We start from the raw sequence: 23,954 nt of genomic DNA, 5'->3' as shown, positions 1-23,954 counted from the left end.
ATTTTCTGCCGCAATTTCCAATTGACTCAAGTATTGCTTTTCGCTGGTTAATCTGTGCCCCCGAAATGCCCCCAAAAACCAAAAAACCATAAGACACAGGAGTGGAAGTAAGCCAATTTGGCCCATCGAGTCCACTCTGCCATTTAATCATGACTGATGGGCATTTCAGCTCCACTTCCCTGCACTCTCCCGTTAGCTCTTGATTCCTTATGAGATCAAGAAATTATCAATCTCTACCTTGAAGGAATTTAACATCCCGGCCCCCAATGCGCTCCTTGGCAATGAATTCCACAGGCCCACCACTCTCTGGCTGATGAAATGTCTCCTCAGTTCCGTTTTTAATTTACTCCCTCTATTTCTAAGGCTGTGCCCACGGGTCCTAGTCTCCCCACCTCACGGAAACAACTTCAGAGCTTGCACCCTTTCTAAACCATACATTATCTTGTAAGTTTCTATTAGATCTCCCCTCAACCTTCTAAACTCTAATGAATACAATCCCAGGATCCTCAGCCGTTCATCAAATGTTAAACCTACCTTTCCAGGGATCATCCGTGTGAATCTACGCTTGTCACACCCCAGCACCAGTATGTCCTTCCTGAGGTGTGGGACCCAAAATTGGATACAGTATTCTAAAAGGCGCCAAACTAGAGCTTTATAAAGTCTCAGAAGCACATCACTGCTTTTATATTCCAACCCTCTTGAAATAAACAACAATGTAACACTCGCTTTCTTAATCACAGACTCTACTTACCTTTAAAGAATCCTGGACCAACACTCCCAATAGTCTATGCCTGTTTTCTACTTCTGTACTTCTGCTTTACGAATTTTCTCACCGTTTAGAAAATAGTCTATGCCTGTTTTCTATTTTGCCAAAGTGCAGAACCTCGCATTTGCTCACGTTGAATTTCATCAGCTATTTACTGGACCACTCTCCTAAACTGTCTAAATCTTTCTGCAGCCTCCCCACCTCCTCAGTACTACCTGCCTGTCCAACTATCTTCGTATCATCGGCAAACTTCGCCAGAATGCCCCCAGCCCCTTCATCCAGATCATTAATATATAAAGTGAACAGCAGTGGCCCCAACACTGAACCCTGCGCGACACCACTTGTCACTGGTTGCCATTCCGAAAAAGGGTCTTTTATCCCCACTCTCTGCCTTCTGTCAGACAGCCAATCCTCAATTCAAGTCAGTAGCTAACCTCGAACACCATGGGCCCTCACCTTGCTCAGCAGCCTCCCATGAGGCACTGTATCAAAGGCCTTTTGGAAGTCTAGACAGATAACATCTACTGGGTTTCCCAGGCCTAACATAACTGTTACCTCTTCAAAGAATTCTAACAGGTTTGTCAGACACGACCTACCCTTACTAAAACCATGCTGACTTGTTTTAATCTGATCCCTGCACTTCCAGGAATTTATAACTCTCATCCTTGAAAATGGATTCTAGAATTTTACCAACTACCGAGGTTAGGCTAATTGGCCTATAATTTTCCATCTTTTGCCTTGACCCTTTCTAAAACAAAGGAGTTACAACAGCAATTTTCCAATCATCTGGGACTTTCCCAGACTCCAGTGACTTTTGAAAGATCACGACCAAAGCCTTCACTATTTCCTCAGCCACCTCCCTCGCAGCATTAGGATGTAGCCCATCGGAGCCCGGAGATTTATCAATTTTTAGACCTTTTAGCTTTTCTAGCACTTTCTCTTTTGTAATGCCTACCATACTCAACTCTGTCCCCTGACTGTCCTTAATTTTTCGGATACTACTCATGTCTTCCACTGTGAAGACTGACGCAAAGAACTTATTAAGTTCTTCAGGTATTTCCTTATCTCCCATCACTAGCCTTCCAGCATCAATTTGGAGCGGTCCAATATCTACTTTTGCCTCTCGTTTGTTTCTTATGCATTGAAAGAAACTTTCACTATCATTTCTAAAATTACTAGCTAGCCTATCTTCATATTTGATCCTCTCCTTCCTTATTCCTCTCTTTGTTATCCTCTGTTTGTTCTTGTAACCTTCCCAATCTTCTGATTTCCCAGTGCCCTTGGCCATTTTATAGGCTATCTCTTTTTCTTTGATACATTTCCTGACTTCCTTTGTCAGCCATAGCTGTCTAATCCCACCCCGGATAATCTTTCTTTTCTTTGGGATCAACCTCTGCACTGAGTCCTCAATTACACCCAGAAACTCCTGCAATTGCTGATCCACTGTCTTCCTCGCTAGGCTCTGCTTCCAGCCGATTTTCGTCAATTCCGCTCCCCTGCCCCTCTAATTACCTTTATTTAACTGTAACCCCATTACATCGGATTTTGCCTTTTCTCTTTCAAACTGCAGACTGAACTCTACCAAATTATGATCTCTGCCTCCTAAGCGTTCCCTTACTTTAAGATCTTTTACAAAGTTAGGCTTTATAAAACCACCCATGAACCAACAAGTTATCATTGTGGACCCACAGAATGCTACTCACAAAATGCAATATCTCAAACTCCAACTCCCACATCACTGAACTCGATCTCAAGCATATACAACAGCACCCCATGTCAATTTCAACAAGAGTCCTTTTTTTTCTGAACATCTATTGTGGTTTTGGTGAACTCAGGCAGAAGATTATAGCTCTCCTTTTCTTTGATCCACCACCCCAAAATTTTTCACTGATCTCAGTCTCACTTTACCTCTGCCCCCCCTGTGAGTGTGGGTGTTTTTCTCTCTCACTGAATAGGGAGGCATCCCAGGACAGTGCTAATTAATAAAGTCACAGGTTCGCTCTTTGGTTCTAGCAATATCAGTCACTGCTTGTGTGTGTCCATAAGATTCTTTACACGTGTTTGTGTGTGTGTGTGTGTGTGTGTGTGTGTGTGTGTGTGTGTGTGTGTGTGTGTGTGTGTGTGTGTGTGTGTGTGTGTGTGTGTGTGTGTGTGTTTGTATGTGTGTGTGTGCGCGCGCGTGTGTGTGTGTGTGTGTGTGTGTGTGTGTGTGTGTGTATGTGTTTGTTTATGTATATTTGTGCAACTGTGTAGCCTGGGTTGAGTGCATAATTCAGCGTGTTTGTGTGTGGATCTGAATGTTTAGATGTACACATTTGTCATCATGTATTTGTTGTCATGTATTTTTCACTGATGTGTTTTGCTCATCTGTCTCAGTACTTCATTGGGAACATGCTCAAAAAATTTAATCATTCAGCTGGAAAGTTGTTTTGGGAGACTGGCATGAGTACAGAAGCCACTGGTCGTTCCTCTGGGAGACAAGGTATCTGGAGGGATGAAATAGCGGAAAACTTTTGAGTCTGTTTCCTGATTTGCCCCATGTGTGGAATGTTATAAGATGTCGCCGTCTGCTGGTGTACCTACTCGACTGCACAAGACGATGTTCAAACTCATCAGGTATTTACTCAGAAGGAGGACAGCCGCACAGCATATTCAACTGAAAGCGGCATCAGATCATAACAGGTGGCAAACTGTACAGCCTTTGATGCTGGCGATCTACATCTCCAGTTAATATTCGTAAAAGTGCTGGTGATGTTTCAATGTTTCTTTTGCCATTTGTATCTCTTTGCTTCGATGCCTGTCACAGCATGTTCTCCATTTTCCGTATCACTTGCCGGGAATCACAATCCGCAGTTTGTGGAGAGGCCGTGTTTGCTGTGAATCAATTTGTGAATCAGGGAACGTTAGCGCAAGCATAGAAGATCGCACAATGCAAAGATTCTTACCATTATAATTGACGACAATTCAGTTTCTCCTCACTGATGGTTCTGCTTCAGGCTGACCTCCTCACTCCTGAAAAATGTTCTTCAATTCTTGATTTGTTTGCAACTTTTAGCAGACCTGAGATTCATCTCCATTCTGGATGGCAAACTGTGTAACTACTCACAATGGAACAACACTAATGTAACACAGAATTAGATTATGCTATTGCATGGCTGCAAATATGCAAAGAAGTGATTGAACAAATATGTTTATGTTTATCAGAACGAGAATAATTCTTCAGTGCGTATTCAATCCATGTGCAGGGTTCTTGTGGCCTCGTGGTCAATATACCCATCTTTGAGTCAGATGGCCAGCATATCCATTCCATCTGCTCTGCAGGCGTGCAATGAATACTGGGCAGCTTAAAACAGAAAGGTTGTTTACGTCTGCAGAAGGGTCTACGACAGGAGGACATGATTTTAAAAGAAAGAGCCAAAATTTCAGGCAGAGATTAGGAGGAACATCTTCTCACAGAAGGAAATACATCTGAGGAAATCTTTATAACAGAGGATTGAATTCACAATTATGTTCAAGGGTGAGGTTGAAAATGTGTTCAATTACGAGAATCAAAGACTGTGATGAAAACACAGGGGAATAGAATTGATGCTTATCAGATGAGCTATGATTTCATGTTTCAATGGACTAAGTGGCCTATTTCTGCTTCTATGTTTTATACTCTTAAGACCTCATGATGTCAATCAAATGAGAAAGTATGTATGTGGGCATGTGCATTTATGCAGTGATTTGTTTAAAGTTGGATTGCACGACCAAGTTCCAACCAAAGGTCAAAAGAAACCAATGTTTTCAGATTGCAACCAAGTAAATTTCCAGACAAACTCCAATAGTGGTGGAAAGGGAATCATTGATCAGTCATTGATCTGTGAAATAAAGTAACATTCATTAAACTGGAGTGATTCTGTCTTGTAACTACCCTTGGAAAAGAGGTTGACAAAGGAGTGATGTTAAATACAACCATTAAAATGGGTTAATAAAGAAAACAATTCGACTTACACCATTGAGAAAAAGCAAGGAGGAGAGTGATAGACATTGGTTGCTGAGGCTGTGTTAACTGTGTCCAACTGTCTTTCAGCTGCTCATTGGTAAAGCTATTTGGCGGGTATCTGGACTCTGATTCACTGTCACAGGGTTGTACGAATTCGCAGAAAGGGGGCTGCTTTAAGCATATAAGATATTGGATTCCAACCATTTGAGTGCCTGGTGTAAATATACAGGTTTCTTAATACCCCCGGTGGGCTGCACGGCAGCAGCATCTCATTGTGAGCATTAGAGAACAGAATGAATTGAGAGTTACTGTCCAAATTCGATTCATTTCAAAAATATAATATATTCATCAACCTATGTTTATAAACATACATAGTCACCAAAGCAATTTGGTTCTGTTTTGCAGCACATGAAGAGAAAAACAAACATTGGAGTCTGACTCGAACCAGCAAACAACTTCAATGCATTTCTTGCTTATAGTCAGCTATACCTAGATATATTAAAGGTACCACAAGTGTCCAATAGTGCACAGAACTTCATTTAACTTTTGCAGAAAAAGACTCATTCCTTTTCTGACTCTAGTTTCCTTGATGACAATCAACTCCTGATCTGCGCCAATATGCTGACCCCAAAATCTTGAAGTTGACTGCAACCCTTTTTCATCTTACGTAGGAATTTTTCAAAACATTTCCAGAAAATCAAATATTACACATACATTGACTCAAAATTTTCAATTCTACTTGTTAAATCCTAAAAACATTCCAGTAGATTTGTTAAACATGATTTGCCTGCCACAAAATGATGCTGATTACGTCTAATCCCGTCATTTTTTTCCCAAATGTTTTGATTACCCTACCTATCCAGTGATGCATAAACCTTACAAAGGAATCAGGGATGACATTGAGACAGTTTATTCAAATAGCAACTTACAGTGGTGTGAACTGAACTGCCTGATGTGACGATGGAGGCTTTTCAATTTTCATTTGTCAAATGTTAGATTGATAGGTTTTGGGTATCAAAGTGCTTGAGTCTGTGCTGTGGAGAGGACAGGGGAGTGTGATTAACTGAAAAATATATTCCAGGAGCAGCATTGAATCCGGAGCCAACTGATCACATCCCGAGTGCTTCCAATCTGTTACTTGAATTTACTCATGGTGTGTAATGGTTCTGGGCCACAATGAACAGGAGTCAAACTTCCAGTCAATTCCACATCCCAACTTTGCATCAGAATCATCATAATTTTCAGCAAATACTCAGTATTCACATCGAAAATGCAATCCAAATGATTGGTGCTCATGTTACAACGGGTACTAGCTTACGAATTAGGATGCATGGTTGTGTACATCACAGACTAGGTACATGAATAGGTCATCGCGCGCGCGCGTGTGTGTCTGTGTGTGTGTGTGTGTGTGTGTGTGTGTGTGTGTGTGTGTGTGTGTGTGTGTGTGTGTGTGTGTGTGTGTGTGTGTGTGTGTGTGTGTGTGTGTGTGTGTGTGTGTGTGCACTTGACTCACTTTCTGTGTGTTTTCTCTGTTCATGGTCAGGGTGCTTGAAATCTGTCATTCTGTGTTTGTGAATGCCTCTATTTGTGTAATGGGAGATATTTGTCAGCGGTTTAATGAATTTAGAGGTGAAAGCCTCTGTGGCATTTTCACCAGTTTGTAATACAATGCAGTGTGGCCAATGACAGCCAGAGCTCCTGCCGACGGGTTTGGGCGAGGTGGTCAGACCAGGAAGGCTTCAGGGCACCCTTCAGTGAGAACACAAACACAGCAATTGGACATCAGTGACATTGGGAGGAAGGGTGTCGCTGTCTACCTCTGAATGATGACCATTGCCTTGACACAACCCAATGAGCAGCCAGTACAGAAACGCTGGGGAAACAGGAATTAGGCAAACAGCCTCATCATCTCAATCAAAAGAACTTTTCTGAGAAGCAGCAGTAATTGATTGGAAAATGAATTATGTGCCTCTCCCATGATCAATGTGGTCGAATTACATGAATCTTAATCTGAATCAAGAGTGCATCTATTTACTAAAGAGCCTGTTCAAAGCTGTTGTACACTCTTCTAGGCCAGGTGAAGCGAGAAACCCGACCCATTTGATTCAGAGTGTATGATATTGGCTTTGAACATCAGCTGACCCTAAGAATCTCAAGAGTAACTCACTTCAATTGATTTCATTCAGGATAATCAGGGTAATCCATGTTAATCGCACATCCATCTTCATTTCATTTTTAAAGGCGTACAACATTGAAATAAACAGTGGATCTACTCTTTATAGTACACAGCAGACACAAGAGAAGGAATTGTCACTGTTGTACTTCCATCCACACGGTAATTGACATGCAAAGACCTGGGACATCTTACACACCACATTAATTAAACAGAGAACAATATTGGCATCAGTAACCCACTTGGAAATGCAGGTGAAAAGAAGATACGATCAATTGTGAAAAAAGACGCCGTTATTGATGGTGTCAGGGATGGGTTGTGTTCATTTATGGTGTCTACAATCGAATTGCAACTGAGTTCGCTAACAGGGAGACAAAGGACAAGAAGGAGAGAAAGAAGTTGAAATTCAGTGCAAAGACAGAGACTCACAAACAGATCAGAGTACAGATAGCACTGAGTATCCCCAAAGATGCCAACAGGGGAGACTAATATATGTGAGTCAGCTGACACTGATGCAGAGAAAAAGCATGAGAGAGGCTTATAGGTGCTGGCCTGCTGGGACTGTAACAATGAATTGTAAAATCACCAGGAAATCAGTCAAATGGAAAGCAGCAGCAGATGCCACCACCAAATCTGACAGCAGTATCGCTACATGCGAGTACAAGCGCGCGCGCGCGCACACACACACACACACACACACACACACACACACACACACACACACACACACACACACACACACACACACACACACACTCTCTCTCTCTCTCTCACACATGCACAGAAACAGAGAGAGATGGAGATAGAGACCAAGTAGAAAGACAACTGAAGAGCCATTTTTAAGGGATAGTGTGACAATTATACAGTAATGCAAGGAGTTACATTATTGGCATTGTATCAGCATACTCATTAAACTAACTCTCTTTTTCAGTCTTAGTGTCCTGATTATCTCCGTGTGACTTTCCATCCATCGGCCTGCCTATTCCTCCATCTAGCTATGTTTCTGTCTGTTTATCTATCTCCCTATCAATTGAGCTTTCTATCTGTCTGTCTGTTTTTCTATTTATCTACCTGTCTATTTCCCTATCTGACTATCAATCTATCTGCCTATCTATCTGTTTATCTGCCTATTTATCTATCTGGCTGTCTATCTAGCTATCTGTATATCTACCTACCTATCTATCTAACGATCTATCGATCCATCTATCTATCTGTGAAGATTTCCAGTATTAGATAGAAAGACAGCTGAAGAGGCTTTGAGAAGAATCTAACTTTGATTCTGTTTTCAAGTATGAGAATCAATCTATTCTGAGATGTATCAATTGTGTACAAGATAGAGTTCATCCTGAAAGTCAATCGGAGCAAACATACCTTCTTGAAAACAAAAGCTCGATAATTCTGGTCAACTGACATAGGTTAGTAGAAGAGGGCTTTCAGAATGACAGTCATCCTAGCAAAGAGAAGCAAAGTACAAAAGACATTTTAAAATATAAACAATGAATTTATGAATTTCAGTTGGTTTTACAACTTGAGATAAGAAAAGACTCGACACTCTCCTTTGTGTGGCTTAATGCTGTTTTCAGTTTGAATGGTGCATTCCGTGCTGCTTTCTGTCTGGCTGACTCTATGATCAGTTTCACCTTTCCCTTGTGCAGTAAAGGACATCCATCAGTAGAGGGTAGAGCTGCATCACATTGAACTCAATGGCGGGAAACAGAGATAAACACTCTGAGAAACAAAAACAGGAATTTCTCAGGTCTGCCAGAATCTGTGGAACGAAATGAGAGATAAAGTTTTGACTTGAATGACCCTTCCTGAGAACTAATTTCTCTACACATACATTTGCTCAAAGTAAATATTCATAATCTGAGACTGAAACATGCTGGGATATTGTGAAGAGCATTCATGTCTCTTGTGAAGAGAATTGGATTGTGAAGAGAACAGGCGGAACCAAACATAGATTGGGAAGAAACAGAATGTGTGAATATATATGTATGCCCAACAAAATTAATGGTCTGTTTCCCCAACAGCAATTTCAATGTGTTTCCACGGAGCTGGAAGTGTGATCCCTTACCTCCTATCGCCATTCCTCCTGTGGGGGCTTAATTCAATGTTACTGAATTCCTGGCCAAAATACTGATTACACAGTCGCTTGTGGCACTAATAGCTGTGGAATTCTCCTCGATGGCAAAGACCTACAGTACCAGGACAATGCTTAGCTTTGCAAAGTGGTACAGGTGGCATGGCAGAGGGGAGCCACAGCTTCTGAATGCAGCCTCGGTCTGTGTGGAGAATTGGGGATATTCTTCACCAGGACAGAAACGGAGCACATTCATCACCAGAGACATCAGGAGGAAGGGTATTGTTATGTAGCGCTGCCTGGTGATTATCACCATGTAAAAACTTCAAAGGGCAACCAGAATAGATACTCCAGGCAGACAGGAGTTAGACTGACAGCTTTGCAAACTGAACATCAACAATCTTACAGAGGAGCAACAGTCACTGACTGAAAATGAATTATGTGAAACTACCCTGTTCAATGTGGAAATATTGTGTGAATCGACATTGGTGAGAATCTCGACGGCTTCCATTTTCTAAAGAATGTGTTCTTAGATGTTTTTAGACACATCTAGAGTAGGTGACACGAGAACTGCAATCAATTGGAACCCAAGTGACGGACTCTACCATAAAATCAGTAGATCCTCAGAGTTACACATCAGCAACTGATCTATAAATCATCTAGTTGATTTCCAATCAGGAGCATGAACATAATCACTGTTAAAAGCACCTCTATCTTCATGTCCTGTTGGCAGGAGAGGAACTTCGAAATAGACAAAGATTCTGCTCTTTAAAGTGCATGACAGACCAATGAAGGAAGTGGAGGACATGCACATGCATTGACACATGAACTGATCCCAAAGAGCTGAGACCACTTATTCAACACTAAATTTAAACATACAAAAATAGTAGGGACTCAGTAACACCAGTTATTATACAGAAATTGCAGCTGAAACACATTCTTTAAACTAAGATTTTAAAAATCATTCTGCATTTTTTTTGTTCCACTCCATAGTCTCCAATCAAAGAGTCCTCACAGGACAGAATTAAGTGTACATTTGATTGTGACATTACCTATCTCTCTTTCCAGCAGAGGGTGTGTGTGTGTGTGTATATATGTGTGTGTGTGCAAGTGTGCATGTGTGTGTGTATGAGCGCGTGTGCATGCACTCACCCAGGCGCATATCTGTGCGTGTTCAATGTGAAAATATTGTGTGAATCGACGTTGGTGAGAATCTCGACTGCTTCCACTTTCTGAAGGTGTTCTTAGATGTTTTTTAGACACATCTAGAGTGGGTGGCACGAGAACCGCAATCAATTGGAACCTGAGGGGCGGACTCTACCATGAAATCAGTAGATCTCCTTACATCTCCTTACATCTGCGCATGTCTTTCCATCCAATGTGAGATTTGTTTTGAGCTTTGATGCTATTTAAAATGTCTAAATTGCACTTCAATTTGCGTTTAGAGTGATTAGGCGTCACCCTCTGCTGGTGCTGTGAAGCTACTTCACTTGTGCAAAGTGAAACATCACAACGGAATCAGTCAGAAAATCAGTAGCAAACAGTAGAATTTAACCTCACAGATGCATCAACACACGCACATGCAAGAAAAGAACGGGGTTTAAAGTCGGCCACTGTGAAGTTTGCATCAGGTTCTGTGTGGCGACTAGAAAGAGAGTCAGTGTGGAGAACACATGCATCCTCATCGTGACATTGACAGATGTACAGAGGCAGCTAATGAATGCCACTCAGGACCTTATATGTTGATTTCAATGACGGCTGTGTCTCGTACACGCGAGATAGAAGCCAAAAATATCTAGTTTTACTCTCCTATTTTCCACTTCTATACAATTAGCACCCAGACTCTGCAGTAAATTATACAAAAGATTCTTTCCCTCTCAGAGAATAAATACTCATCTCTTTCTTGGGTGACTTACTCATTATTCTGAGATTGCTTCTACATGCTTTGTTCCCCATCCTGTTTCCATCCCTTATCTTTACAGCATTGAGATTGAAGGGGTGCGCCCAGAATCAAAGTTAGGGACACTAGAACATCAAAATAACCCTCCACATCACTCACTTATATTCTGACGGTATTCCGATGCGAATACCACAAATCATGTCTCCTTACGCTTTGAAATTAAGGAGTAGAGATGAATGACTGGTCTGTTAATTGCAATGAACAAACTAAGAAATTAAGGAAGTTTTCCAGCATTTCGGTAACGGCTGAAGCACAACCCACCATTGAAGGGAATCTGACTTTGTGTTTGATTTAAGGACCATCCTTTGCTTTAAGGACCATGCTTTGTTACACCGGGAAACTGATGTGAGAGATGCGGAAGGGGTTGTTCAGAATGACACATGGTTGAACGAAGAGAAGCAAAGGACACAGGAAACAATACAAAACCGCCAGTGAATTTGTAAATGTCAGCTTGAAAACATGAGCTAGGATTAGCAAAGACTGCATACTGTCCATGTCGCTGATTTGTTGATGCTGTCATTTTGAATGATGTTGTATGGTTTCGTGTTCCCTCTGCTTGGCTTGCCCTTGCTCTTGTGCAGTAACTGACATTCACACAAACATACTTCTATATGCATAGTCAAATTCAGAAATGCACAAAATCACACATACATGCTCACACAGAGAGCATGGTGCTATGTTGTGCTCTCAGCAGTAGATGCATTATTACTATTTTATTTTATTATCATGCATACTGAACTAATGTGAAAAGCTTTGTTTACGAGCCATAAAAACAGATTATCTGTAAGCAAATGGTGTACAGATCAAAAATAGGTAGGCAGAGGCATACAGAGTTTATTTGACAGGATGTGCGCAAGTCAAGTGCCAGATGAGCAAGAACAGCATGAGCTGAGTCTAGAGAGTTCATTTATCCATCTGATAGTTTCTGGGAAGAAGCTATTCCTGAACCCGCTCATCTTCTGCCTGTAGGAAGGCATTGTAGATGATCATTACCGGATTTCAATCAGTCCTTGATGATGTTGACAGCTTTTGCGCAGCAGAGACCAGATAAATGGATTCCATGGATGGAAACTTGGCTACCATGATGGTCTGCGCTGTGAACACCACCTTCTGCTGTTTCTTAATGTCATGTGCAAAGCATTTGCAATTCCAGGCCTTTAAGCACCAGGATGGTCTACTTTCAATGTTGCACCTGTAGAAATTGGTAAGGGGCCTTATGGACATGACAAATTTCCTGAGCCACATTATGAAGAAGAGTTGTTGTTGTTCTTTCTTCATTGTCGCGTTTCCATGGAAAGTCCAGGACAGTTGTTGGTTGTCATCACTCCAAGGGTCTTGATGCTCTTCACCCTCTCAACATTAGTTCTATGTGATGACATCGATGATGTACACAATTCCCTCAATACAATCAAATTCAGCACTCTGAAAGCCCACCATGAATAAACTGCTGTCGTGTCTCTTGGATGCTTCATACTCCCTGCCATGTGTGGGTGACATGTGAATCTTGTAGAGGTAGAGCTCTGTCCGAGCTCGCTATCTCCAGATCAGATGACAGAAACTTGTTGCGAGTGCTGATTTGGAAAGTAATTTTCAAATATGACTCTGTTCTGTGTTGTATGAGGGCTCGGAGTCTTTAATTTGTTTTCTCAGCAGCTCCAGGAAACGGTTGGATGACAGTTTGAAAAGAGGTTAATTTAGTTTCCTCTCGGCACGACTTTAAATTTCTAACAGTGCATTGTAACAGCCCTGGATTTACACAATCTCCAAGAGACACTCCATCTGTAGCTCAAGGAAGTTTTTGTACAACGGAGAGACTGGTTGTTGTCACTGTGTTGTTCCAGAAAGCGCAGTAGTACACGGCAGCATCAGTGAGCTGTAGCCTTGTTATAGTCAAACTTGTGAATTTCTTTGAGGTCTGAAGTTTCATAGAGAAACGATCTTGTGCAAAATTTGCTTTAAAACCAGAACCAGTACTATCTTTCAACAGAATAAAATCGGGCTGCGTGTCTGTCTTCTGCCGGTACCAGAATAGTGTATAGTACCTCGCTGTAGTTTCATAGGTACAGCTTAGAGTAACCCCGTACCCTTCTGTCCGAGCATCTGAGGAGAGTGACTGAGTGACAGAATCTCCATGACTCATATCTGAAAGGGAAAACAGAAATCAATTGGAAACTGCCAGGCTGGATTCAGTTCAACCAGTGACTTGATAAAGAATTGTGAAATGTACACAGTTACCTCTTAGAGTTGCTGTCAACAGAACCAAGATGCAGAGTCGCCGCATTGTTGCAGTCCTCTGCATGCCAGGGCGATCAGACATTTGAAGACACGCATTCTATAACCCCGCCCACAGTAAAATATTGCTGTGTCACTGGATGTTCCCACCTCATTGCCTTGAGCGGGTGAAGATGCATTGTGGACGGATGCAAGACAGCAGACTCTAAGCGAATGGAAACCAATCAGCTACGTAGAGTCACTGCACTTAAAATGGTACACCGAGAACTCTGAATGATTGACTTCCATCCATGGTAAGAAATCTCTCGAATAACGGTACAATTTACATTAAAGATTGATTATTTTTCACTTGCCAAATTCCCAATTGACCCCAAGTTTTCTTCTTAACCAATTTTCGAGGTGGTGGGATCTGTAGCCGATGTCACCCCCAATAATTCAACTATACACCTAATTCTACTCGACTTATAAACTGCATCTTCTCAAATTGTAGACACTCATATACCACTTTCCAGTTAAATGGAACCAAACTCAGCTTTATAGAGCATTATCTCTATTACGATTTATACAAAAGACTCCTTTATTCTGTTCCTCTATTGCAGATTCTCTGTTCTCGGGCTCAAGATTTTAACCCTTCCCTCTGTTCCTCTCTCCCAGCATCCATCAGTGAGCTTAATCTCACCTTTCTTCTTCTCCTCTGTGGGTGTTTTCTGACTCACTGAACACAGAGGCCTCATATGACAGAATATATCTGAATAATTTTACAGTAGCTATCTTCAGTTTGAGCACTGTGTGTGTGTGTGTGTGTGTGTGTGTGTGTGTGTGTGTGTGTGTGTGTGTGTGTGTGTGTGTGTGTGTGTGTACATGTATATGTGTATGTATATGTGTGTGTGTATTTCTCTGAGCATGCTTGCTCGTCTCTCTGCGCAGTCGGAGATGTTTGTCAGTGTTTTCACAGGATCAAAGCCTTTCCGCACTGCATTTCAAATTGTTTTCAAGTGATACAATGCCACTCTCTGCTGGTGGCATAAAGTTGCTTCCACCACACAGCAAAAATGGCCAGGGAATCAATCAGAAGGAGAACAGTAGCAGACATCAGCATTCTATCTGACAGTAGCATCAACACACACATATAAAAAAAGCAAGCTCAGTTTAGATATTTTAGAGTTGTCCACTATGAAGACTACAGAGGGGGCAATGTGCGGATTACAAAGAGGAACATTGTAGAGAAAACAGGCATGATCAGCACATGGATTACAAATTCTCCAGAGAATTTCTGTCAGGAACTTTTGCTTCAGTTCTAACACGTATGACTCTTGCATCCTCCAGAGGATACAAGACCAGGTTATATTAGTCACTCTATTTCTAACCCAGTCTTGAACATATTTATCACAAAGACTCTTCAATAAATCATTCCACCGATTATTTTCCCTCTGAGAGAATAAATGTCACGTCCTCTTGATTTTAAATGTCTAACTGTTTATTCTCATATTGTCTTCGACTCTTAGACTCTTCCACGGGGCTGGATGTTGGGGGAAGCAACCCTTCTGCTCCACTCTGTCAATTTTTCAAGGCATACATCTGGAGTGTGTGGCATGTGAGTGTGAGCTTCCTGGCACAATTAGGAACATACCACACTTCCAAAAGACCCCTTCATGCAGCTCACTTTGAAACAATTTGAATTATGCTGATCATGACAAACAGAAAATATTTTTACTCAAGTAACTTATTTGCAAATGTTCAGCCCTGGATTAACACAAACTAATTATGCACTCTGTTAATAGTGCTCAAATAGGAATAGATCCACGTTTTAGAGTCCAGGAGTGGAGATGAATGTCTGGTAGTTAAATGTCAGATACAAAACCAGTAATTGAGCCAGTTTTCCAGCATTTCGAAAACAGCTGAAGTACAACTCGTCATTGAAGAGGATCTAACTTTGTATCTGCTTTAAGGATCAACGTCATTCCATTTCAGATCTGCCCACTGTGAACAAACCATTCCCAATCCAGAAACTCACGCTGAGCAAATATATCCACTTGCCAAACTACAGATTCTTACTCCAGGGAACCGCCAGGGGGAATGTGGAAACGGCGGTTCAGAATGGCAGACGGGTGAACAAACACAAAGAACAACAGAAGCATGAGAATATACCGGCGAATTTATGAATGTCAGCTGGAGATACGAGTTGAGAGTAGCAAAGTCTGTGCACTGTCTATCAGTGAGGATTGCTGATCCTGTTAGTTTGAATACTGCACTATGCTGCTGTCCTCCCTTTTTTTGGACCCATGATTTCCTTGACCTTCTTGTGCAGTAATGTGCATCCAGCAACAGAGAGATGCATTGCATCGTATTGAAGTGAAGGGAGTGAAACAAGGAAAGAGACTGTGAGATTTTGTGATCAATTCATTCATTAACAACCCTCCAGACAAATTATCGCACAAAACAACAGCGGGCTGCTGCTGAGCTGGCATTAGATCCCTGAGACAAGGTGCCACATGAACGTTTCTAATCTTGTGAACTTGTTTTCCAAGAGAGAATAAGACGGTCAGAAAAATACAAGGCAGAATATATCAAAACACACAGTGAAGCTGTCAAAACAAATAAGCACAATAAAACGTTCTTACACACAGACACACACACCTGGGTGCCATCTTTGTTCGCAGCACATAGACACAATTTTATGGGATCAGATTGGTGACGAAAGGATTGATGGGACATTCACTCAATGCGATAAAATCAACATCTTCAGCCATTCTAAAAACACCGCTCTTTGTAAACTAGCCTCCTCATTGACTTGTGTACGTGATAAGGATGTGAAACTCAGAGTAGGAGAGGTGTCTCTCAACTCACTATCTACCCTTCATAGGATGCCAAATTGTTGGTGGTAGGGATTGGAAAGGATGAGTTCCCATGTGAATCTGTTCTGTCTCTGTGTGTGCTCGACATCTGCAGGTTATTTACTCATCAGCTGCGGGAAATAGTTGGCTGACAGTTTAATGCAATGTTAGTTTGGGTTTCCATTGGCATCTAAGTTCCTGAAAACAATTTGGAACTTCTCAAGTCCCTGCAAAAGCTCAAGAAAAATCAATGTATGTTCCAACGGCGGTTTTTGTACAGGAGAAAGACTGTGTATCATCATTGTGCCATCCCTGAGAGCACAGTAATACATGAGAGCGTCAGTCAGGTTTAGTGCAGTGATCATCAGGCTGGTGAATTTATTCGCAATTGGAAACTCAGCAGAGAAGCGACCTCTAGCAAAATCTGCTTTATCCTCATTTTCAATATTACTTTTCCACATTATATACTCGGGCTGCGTACTTAAGTGCTCTCAGTACCAGTATAATACATAGACCCTCCATGTAGTATCATACCTGCAGCTTATAGCCACCACCTTTCCTTCTGTCCGAACATCTGAGGACAGTGACTGAGTGACAAAATTTCCAAGATTCAACTCCGAAAGGGAACACAAACTTCAGATGTAAATTATCATTTAAGCCTATGATTTGGTGAAGAAATATGAATTCCATTTCCTCCACAATTGCCAGTTAGAATTGCTCTCCACACAACACTGATGCTGAGTGGCTCTATTGTCGATTTCGTCTGTGTTGCACAGCAGTCAGATAATTGAAGATACCTATTATATAAACACCGCCCACAGTCGACAGCTGACATTCCAACATCACCGCCTTCGTGGGCGATGGTGCGCAGAGGGCAGGAGGAAGATTGCAGACTCTCAGTGAATTGACACATCCAGAGCTGAGTTACTGACACTGTACTTAAAATGAAGAAACGAGAGTTCTAATAGTTTGGCCTCAATACAAGTGTATCTCCAGAATCATGGTACATTTTATTCGCAAAACTCTGTTCTTGTTTCTGTCCAACTTCTTCAACTGACATCACTTTCCCGTTCTTAACCAGTAAAGGGTGCTACGAAATTGCCGGCACTACCCCGAGATTTCCGCCACATCCCATAATCTTTGCGGCTTCACAACTGTGCCTTCTGGCATTACAATCACACCTTCCCATCACTGGACTCACTCTCAAACTTATTCAGCTGTATCTCTGACATTACTTTTACCAGATCCTCTTTTATTCTGCTCCTCTTTTGGTGATTCTTTGCCCTCAGGCTCAAGATAATCACTCTCTCCCCCTGTTCGTCCTCTCAGCACTCTTTACTGAGTTCAGTCCCGTCTTCTTTCCTCCCTCCTGTGGATGTTTTACTGATTCACTGAACACGGGGTCCTCACAAAACGGAATTGCCTGCACATCTGAATGATATTACAGTAGCCATCATCGATTCTGGCACCTTTGGAGAGTGAGTGAGTGAGAGAGAGAGAAAGAGAGAGAGAGAGAGAGAGAGAGAGAGAGAGTGTGTGTGTGTGTGTGTGTGTGTGTGTGTGTGTGTGTGTGTCTGTGTGTGTGTGTGTGTGTGTGTGTGTGTGTGTGTGTGTGTGTGTGTGTGTGTATACGAAAGAGAGGGGGTAGAGAGAGAGAGAGACAGATACAGAGAGACAGAGATACAGAGAGAGATAAAGGGCCAACGCCTGTCCTCATTGCAAGTTACCTGCTATTGAAGTGATGAAATGTCACCCTCTGCAAGAGACCTGTAGCTGCCACGACTGTGTGAGTAAAAATAGCCAGGAAATTAGTCAAAGGGAGAGCAACAGCAGATATCTGAATTCAGTCTGACAGTAGCATCAACAGACATACAGGGAAGTGTAAGGATTAGAGCTGGCCAGTTTGAAAATGACAGATGGTCAGTGTGGAGAAAATTGGCGTGATCAGTGTGTGGATTACAAATTCACAATATTAAACCCTTTCAGGTTCCTTTGCACAGCAATTCAATCACGTCTAACTCTTGTGATCTCCAGAGCATACAGGTATTGCTGCCTATCCTTCCTATGTCTATCTCACCCTTGAACATATTTAGCACACAGACTTTGCAGTAAATAATTCTACAGATTATTTTCCATCTGAGGGAAGAAAAGGTTTCTTACTTCAAATTTCAATCTGTGATTCCTTATTCTGAGGTTACGCCAACTGCTCCTAGGCTCTCCCAAGTGGAAAAACAGCTTTTCTGCCCCATGCTGTCAAGTTTTCATTACACATCTCTGGAGTATGTGGGATTTGAATGTGTGTCTCCTGACTCAGGTAGGGATGCTACCACAACGTCACAAGATCTCCATGCAGTTTGCCTATACACTGATGAATTCTTCTGATGTAGATAAACAGAAAGTAAGTTTGCTCATATTCATTTTTCTGCAGACCTACTGCCCAAGAATAAGACAAACTAATTTTGTATTATGTTCGCTTGCCCTGATGGGAATGGTTAGAGACTTGAGACTCTTAAGATTGGAAATTAATGTCTGCTTTGTTAACTGTCATGAACAAATCAAGAAATTAGGCACATTTCTCGGCATTAGGAAAACAGCAGACGTGCAACATTAAATTCTGACATGATTCTGTTGTTTCTTTGGGTATGCTAAAAGTCTGCAGTTGATTTTTTCAGCAACTCGGGAAACCAGTTGGGTAACAATTTGATGTGAGGTTAGTTTGGTTTCCTCGCCGTGTGTGCTTAATCTCCAGAAATAGCAACTAAGATAGTAACTTCCTGAGACACTGTGATAGCCTAAATATATGCATCAATGTTTGGTCCAAAGGTAGATTTTATACGGGGGGAGAGTGTTTATCATCCCTGTGAGGTCCCAAATATACAACAACATTATCAGTCAGTTCCAGTCCGGTGATAATGAAGCTGGTGAATTTCTTCTGGGTCTAACGTTCTACAGAGAAGTAACTTTTAGCAAAATCTGTTTCATCCTCATATCCAGCTTTTCAACAATATAGACTCCTGTGTGCATTGGCGTTCCAACAGCACCCGTATGATGTAAAGTAGATTGATGTTATATCATAGGTACAGCTTAGAGCAACTGCCTGTCCTTCTTTATCTTGCCTGTCTATGTCGATCTCAGACTTGAACATATTTAGCCCCCAGACTGTTCTCTAAATAATTTCACTGATACTGTTTTTTTTTCATCTCAGAGAAGAAATGCCTCTTCATCTTTATTTTAAATATGTGACTCCTTATTCTGAAATTATACTTTGTGCTCTTAGACTGTCCCACAGGCTGAAACAATTTTCTTCATGTACACTGTAGAGTTTTAATGACACGTCTCCAGAGCCCGCAGGACTTGACAGTATTCCCATGATTCAAAGGCACATATACTACCACAAACACAAGAGATCCCTCCACACAGCTCATCTTTTCTCATTATTTTTCTGATTTTGATAATCACAAAGTATGTTTGCTCCCATTCATTTATCTGCAGAACTCCAGGCCTGGGATAACACAAACAAAAAGTTGTGTTAGTTTAATGATGTTCTAAAAGGAATGGCTCCACGCTTCATCGTCCAGTAGTGGAGATGAACATCTGCTTTGTCAATTCTCACGCAATCAATATGTTATGCAACTTACCCAGCATTGTGAAGATAATAGATGCACACCAGTGAAGAGAATCTAACTTTAAGGCTTTTTTTTAAATTTTAGGATCAGCCTCATTTCATTGCGAGGTTTGTCCATCATGTACAACCCATCCCTGATCCAAAAACTCACCTTCTTTACAAACTATAGGTTGTTACACCGAATTGTCATGGAGGATGTGTAAGTTTGATAGGCAGGAGAACTAGGAGAAACAGAGGACAAAAGAAACATTAAACTGATCAGCGAAATTATGAATGTTAGCTGGACATGCAGGTTTAGAGAACCAAAGACTGCACACTATGTCTGTGCATGACCTAATCATGCTATCAATTTGAATGAGGCTGTGTGCTGCTGCCCTCCAACTAATTGAGTCCTTGATTCGTTTGATTTTCATATTGAGTACTAATGGACAGCAGCTAGCAGAGGAGAGCGCTGCATCATGTTGAACCGAGAGGAGTGAAACAGGGAAAGAGGCTGCGAGGGTTTTGTTGATTAATCATCCATTATCAGCTCTCCAGTCAATTTATACCACAAAGCAACAACAAGCAGTTTCTAAGCTGACATTAGATCCGTGAGACAATGCTCCAGATGAACGTTTCTAAACTTTTGAATATATTTCCCATCAGACACTGAGACAAACAGAACAATACACAGCAGAACACATCAAAACACAAACACAAATAACGCAAAACAAACATGTACAACAAAACGGCCACACAGGCGCTCAGACACATACACATTAGCACTAACACCAGAATGCACAGTTGGAAACGGTCGCGGGCCCACGTCGTGTCCTTTTGGTTCTTGTTTATGTGGAAGTATAACAACAGCACTTCATCATCTGCCGTTTTATGCACTATCAAGAGAACAGCCACTGCCATGTCGGTATTTTACTCCTAAAAATATGTCATGAAGGTGGGAAAGATGTTAATGTTGATCATTCTCAAGCTGAATGCAAGCATGCCGGGTGAGTTACACTTTCGATTCTCACCCCAAACCGCCATGTGCCATTTTCATGTTTCTTTTTTGAGACTTTGTTATGACTGGACTTTTCAACACACACTTTACTCTTAAATGGTGGGAGGTAACCAAAGAAAAGAAGATGCAGCCCCTTTCCAAAGCATTGACCACTTCCAGCTAGAATGACAAGTATAGCAGATACATAGCATAAGTCACTAGTTCCACTCCAATTCACTCACCATTCTGACCAAAGTATGGATCATCCTTCCTTCAGTGCTACTGAGCAATATTGTGGCTGGGCCTCCATTCCAATTTCCTGTTTCTATCTCCACGTCAAATGAGACATCTGTTTGAAAAGGCAGCTCACCAGCGCCTTTTCCAACAGATGTTAGAGATGGGCAGCCAATACCGTGGCAAGGCAGGGACGCGCACATCTCCTCAGAGAACAAGTTATCTAGTAGCTAATACCATATGCCGTATTCAAGTTGAGACATTTTCTCAAAGTGAATGTTGAGAAGCTCAGACTCTGATAAACAGTGGGCAACTGTGCAAAGTGTAGGTGTCATTTTATTCCCCCAGCAGTTATAGAAACGCAAGGATGTGAAGATTTTTTTTTTATTTAAAATACTTTGAGAGACATATGTGAATATATCTCAAGGTATGGTCATTGAGAAGAATAGTCAGTTTTCCCATTGATGAATACAAATTTTCCGGGGAGCTGGATGCTTGCACCCTATTTCATCTCGTCATTTGTCCCGCGGGATTTTATTCCATGTCATTGACCTCCTGGTCAAAGAGCGCATCACACAGGGTCTTGTAGCTTTTGTGGCTGTGGGAGGCATCTCAGTGACAATGCACCAGCACCTTGCTCAGCTTCATGCAGTGGTACCTGTAAGTGTGGTAAACGGGAGCCATAGCTTCTGGGCACCGACTCCTGCAGTACAGCCAGATCAGGGAGGACTCAGACAACTCCTCAGTGGAACAGAAACGCAGGATTTTGACCAATAGCGACATTGCAGGGCGGAGTGATCCGCCTCTGCATGGTATTCTTCACTAAGAAATAAAACAATGACCAGCCAGTACAGAAACAACGAGGAGACCGGATTTGTATCGAAAGCCTCGCAATCTCAATGGCAATGGCCTTATGGAGGGGCAGCAATAACTTAGAAAATTAATTTTGGGGAGCACCCATGTTCAATGTTGAAATATTGCATGAATCATAATCGGTGAGAACTTAGAGTGCATCTGTTTTCAGAAACGTCATGGGACTTGTCCAGATCAGTTGATCTAGAAACCGGATTTATTTGACACCAGAGGAAGGGACACTGTCACTGGACATCAGTAGATAATACCAATCTGAAGTGTAACTCAACTGGGTTGATTCTGTTCAGGATAATAAGGATAATCAAAGTTAATTGCACCTCCATTTTCACGTTCTATCGAAAGGAGTATGACATCGAAAGAAATAAACAACAGCTCTCCTCTTTATATTTCTCAGCAGGCCAGAGCAGGAAGCATAGCTGCTACATTTCCACCCACAACTAAATGAAAAGCCAAGACACAGGATATTTAACACATTACATTAGTCAAGCAGGGAGAACAATATTGGAGTCAATAAAGAAAGTAACGACCATGAAAATGCAGCTGAAAAGAGTATTCAATAAACTGAGATGAAAGATACCGTTGTGTAAATGTATCTTTTCAAATCCAATCAAATTGAGGCTGAGTCGACTGAAAAGAATCCAAAAGAAGAAGAGAATGAAGGGGAATCACAGATGAGAGAGAGACGAACGCCTACAGATGATGATAAAGACGGCAATGAGGATCAACAGAGGAACAAAGAGAGGGGATCAATAAAGGCAGGGGTGTTGGTAGTGATACAGAAGAAATATCAAGTAGAGGGAATTGATATAGAAATCAGTCTGCGATGCCTCTGACGATTTGCCTGTTACATTGAGCTTTCACACACCCACGTTATCACACAGATACACACAGAAACAAGTAGACAGAAAGAAAGGAGGAGAACACGTCCCCATCTACAGCAACAGAACTGAGGTTGAGAGAGTGAAGTGCATCAAGTTCATTTGGGTGACAATAATCAATGACCTGTCCTGGACTTCCCTTGTAAATGGGACAGTCAAGAAGGTACAACAACGTCTCTTCTTCCTCAGGCCGCTCAAAAAATTTGGAATGTCCATAAGGTCCTTAACCAACTTCTGTGATGCCACACCAGCTTCTACGATGCGCCATTGAAAGCATACTGTATGGGTATATAGCAGCCTGGTATGACAATTGGTCTGCCCAGGACTGTAAGAAAGTTCAGAAAGTGGTGCACACAGCCAAGATCGTCACAGAAGCCAACCTTGCATCAGTGGGCTCTATTGGCATCTCTCACAGGTGCGGAAAGGTGGCCAACATTATCAAAGACACATTGCATCCTGGTAATAACGTTTGACAACCTATTCCATCAGACAGATGATACAGAAGCCTTAACACATGTCCGAGCCAGTTCAGGAAGAGCTTCTCTCCATCCGTTATCAGTTTGTTGAATGGACTTTATCTCCAAATAATGTGGTCTGCAATGTAACTGTGCGCCTGTAAGTCTCTTTGATCTGCATACCCTCTGCTTGCTATGATATGCCTGTACCATTCATAAATAAAGCCTTTGCTCTGTATTTTCATACACACGATAATAAATTAATCAACACAATCACCCACACTGATACCAACAGACAGACACTCAGAAATGCCAACACACACAAGTACATGGACTCACACACAAGTATCTGGTTTACTACCGGTGCCACGAGATAGCGAGGTGAGGAACAGGGAGCGGGCGCAGCTGAACACGTGGCTACGCAGCTGGTGTAGGAGGGAGGGTTTCAGATATGTTGATAATTGGGATGCCTTCTGGGGAAGGTGGGACCTGTACAAGAAGGACGGGTTGCATCTGAACTGGAAGGGGACCAATGTCCTGGGTGGAAGGTTTGCTCGAGTAGTTCGAGAGGGTTTAAACTAGTATGGCAGGGGGGTGGGAACCTGAGCTGTATACCAGAGGTGAGCGTTGATGCAGGTGAGGCAGTAGCAAGAGGTAGACCAGCTAGTGGGAAGGATTTTCCTGGGAAGGAACCAAGGGATCGGTTAAAGTGTGTTTGCTTTAATGCAAGGAGTATCAGGAATAAAAGTGATGAACTTAGAGCATGGATCAGTACCTGGTGCTATGATGTTGTGGCCATAACAGAGACATGGGTTTCTCATGGGCTGGAATGGTTGCTGGATATTCCAGGGTTTAGAACATTTAAAAAGAATAGGGAGGGGGG

General features: G+C 41.9%; 1 protein-coding gene across 1 annotated transcript in view; it reads left to right on the top strand.

Moving 5' to 3' along the window:
- LOC125449089 (T cell receptor alpha chain MC.7.G5) overlaps nt 1–23,954 on the top strand; it is a 758,994-nt gene that overhangs the window by 570,181 nt on the left and 164,859 nt on the right. The window lies entirely within an intron of this gene.

The sequence above is a fragment of the Stegostoma tigrinum genome, chromosome 43, assembly GCF_030684315.1.
Source record: "Stegostoma tigrinum isolate sSteTig4 chromosome 43, sSteTig4.hap1, whole genome shotgun sequence".
Taxonomy (NCBI): domain Eukaryota; kingdom Metazoa; phylum Chordata; class Chondrichthyes; order Orectolobiformes; family Stegostomatidae; genus Stegostoma; species Stegostoma tigrinum.
This window is presented reverse-complemented; position numbering and strand designations above follow the sequence as displayed.